Below are 2,500 nucleotides of genomic sequence, written 5' to 3'. Positions count from 1 at the left end.
CAAACATGTCAATAGATTGTAGTCTCTCTTGGTACTTTTAAATGTTTTATCTGTTTTATATCTTAATTTCCAGGTTGTCAGCTGTTGGTTCAACAACAAAGCAGAAAGACATAGTGGACCACTGGCTAGCCACACTACATGATAGTCACAGAGTCTTCTACATTGCAAGACTGGTTTACCCATCGCTTCTGTGACAAGATGGGTCTTGTGTTCCTGTGATCGGACAGCTCAACAATGCATCATTCTAACTGACACCAGATGGATTGATATTTTCTGCTGATCAGATGGGTTTTCAGATTGTCCGTCTGGCCAGAGGGGGACCACTACACTGGCAATGGCTTGGGTTTGCCTTAGGGTCCGCCAACCATAGAGGTTTCTGCCCAAATCAACCAGCGGTCAACAGGTGCTGCTGGCCAGTGGATCTACATTTTTGTCATGATAACCTGTTTTTTGTAAATAACACTATAGATTATGGATTATTCCAAGGAAGACACACACTGATCAATACATACTTATCTTAAGGGACACAAAGAGAGGAAGGACTCCATCCACTAATATTGGACATACAGTATGGTGTCATTGTCTTGTGTATCCATCCAATGCAAAGCTAGATTAATATGTAATACTTGCAATAATTTGTTATGCCATGTGAAATGATTTGGTTAAAGTTGAAAACCACACTCGTATGCATTAGCTCTTGCAAAAATATTTAATGGAGCATGTCTACAACAGATGTGTATGGGCCCTAGGCCATGCTGGGGCCGATACGCTGATGATGGCCTAGAGCCTAAACGTGTCCGTTTGTAGACATGGCTTTAAAAAAAATGTTTTCATGTCTTTCTTTGAACTTACACCCAAAGATGTCTTTTATTTTTTGGAGTTGAGCATGCCTGTTCCTGTGTATCTTTTTGTTTTTTTGGTACCTTTGCTCACGCTACCATGTGTTAGTTTTGTGTAGTGCTGTATGTATTAGTGAAGCTGAACACCTTTGCTGTGTTTTATCTGTATGGAAGAATCCCCTTGTTAAAGAAATCACACCTTTTAATTGACCTTGATACATAAATGTATGTTGTGCTGAAATAAAGCAATTTCACTGCTGGGCTCACCTGTGGCAAATAATTTCACTGACACCGCCTGCTGTGGCAAGTGTGATGCACCAGACATCCTTAGAAACTACCATTCAGACACCCATATTGGCCAAACAGGCCTTGATGAGTCACACAAGGTTTTTTTATGAAATGTTGGTGTGTGGCAAGTTATTTTGATACAGGGGATGATAACAAACTCATATTGGGGGTAGATATCATATGACATATTTCATGTGTTGCAAGCCACCTCTGTGGTTGTGGCTATAGATCACTGCCCCCTCCCATCATGGACAATCCCTAGTCAGGAAATGCTGAGCCTGCATTATGTCCCTCCCACCTGTTTGTATCCAGGAGCCAGGTGAAGCTCTGCAGTATTCTACAGCACCTTTGTAACCTTAGCCAGAGGACATCTTGCCTTGTTCTTGTCCCGAGAAATACTTTCCCCATCTGCCCTCAATGACCGGTTGTCTTAACACTGCACAGATTGGTCTTGGCCCTCTTGAGATCATATATGACCAGCTACTTGGATCCATTACAGTTCACATACTGCCCAGAGGTGGGTGTTGAGGATGCCATAATCTACCTGCTCCACAGAACACACTCTCACCTGGGCAGGACTAGTAACACTGTGAGGATCATGTTCATTGATTTATCAAGTGGTTTTAACACCATACAGCCTATGCTGCTACATGAGAAGATTCAGGTAGACACCTCCACAACCTCATGTAGTTTTGAGTACATAACTGATAAACCCCAGGTTGTGCAACTGAAAGGGTGTGTCTGGTCAAGTGGTCAGTGGCGTAGGAGCACTACAGGGGAGTATGCTGTCTCCTTTCTACTTCACACTGTGCACCTCAGACTTCTAGTACAACTCTGAGTCATGTCACCTACAGAGGTTCTCAGATGATTCTGCAATTGTGGGGTGTGTCAGTGATGGTGAGGAGTACAGGCAACTGGTGGACCGCTTTGTGACATGGTGCAGGAGCAACCACCTTGTCTTGTATGTGGCTATGCACTTACCATACTCTTCCCTCCACTTCTACCACGTCTCCTCCTACTATACTTTGACTAGTCCTTAAAATGTAGGCACTCTTATCCTCTGGTACTAGTACTGACAGATGCAGTGGTAATTCCTAGTTAAGGTCTCCTCTGCACTGCTTAAATGTTATTCTATTGCTGTAGCTCTGTAGCTTAAATGTTGTTTTGGATAAAAGTGTCTGCCAGATTAATAAATGGGAAATGATGCATGGTGGACGTTAGGAAGGCCAGGCTTGAGTTGGATGCCATCTCAATCTTAGGTGAAGAGGAAGAGGTTGTAGAGAACTACAAATAAAACTTAGCACAAAAAGTAAGGACATTTGTGTTTGGTAGATCATTTCTCTGTGGCAACCATTCTTTTTGGCAATACATCT

This window comes from Alosa pseudoharengus, unplaced genomic scaffold, assembly GCF_046254945.1.
Source record: "Alosa pseudoharengus isolate Yale_2024_CS ecotype anadromous, Long Island Sound unplaced genomic scaffold, YU_APseudo_1.1 YU_APseudo_1.1_scf_8, whole genome shotgun sequence".
Lineage (NCBI taxonomy): Eukaryota > Metazoa > Chordata > Actinopteri > Clupeiformes > Clupeidae > Alosa > Alosa pseudoharengus.
This window is presented reverse-complemented; position numbering follows the sequence as displayed.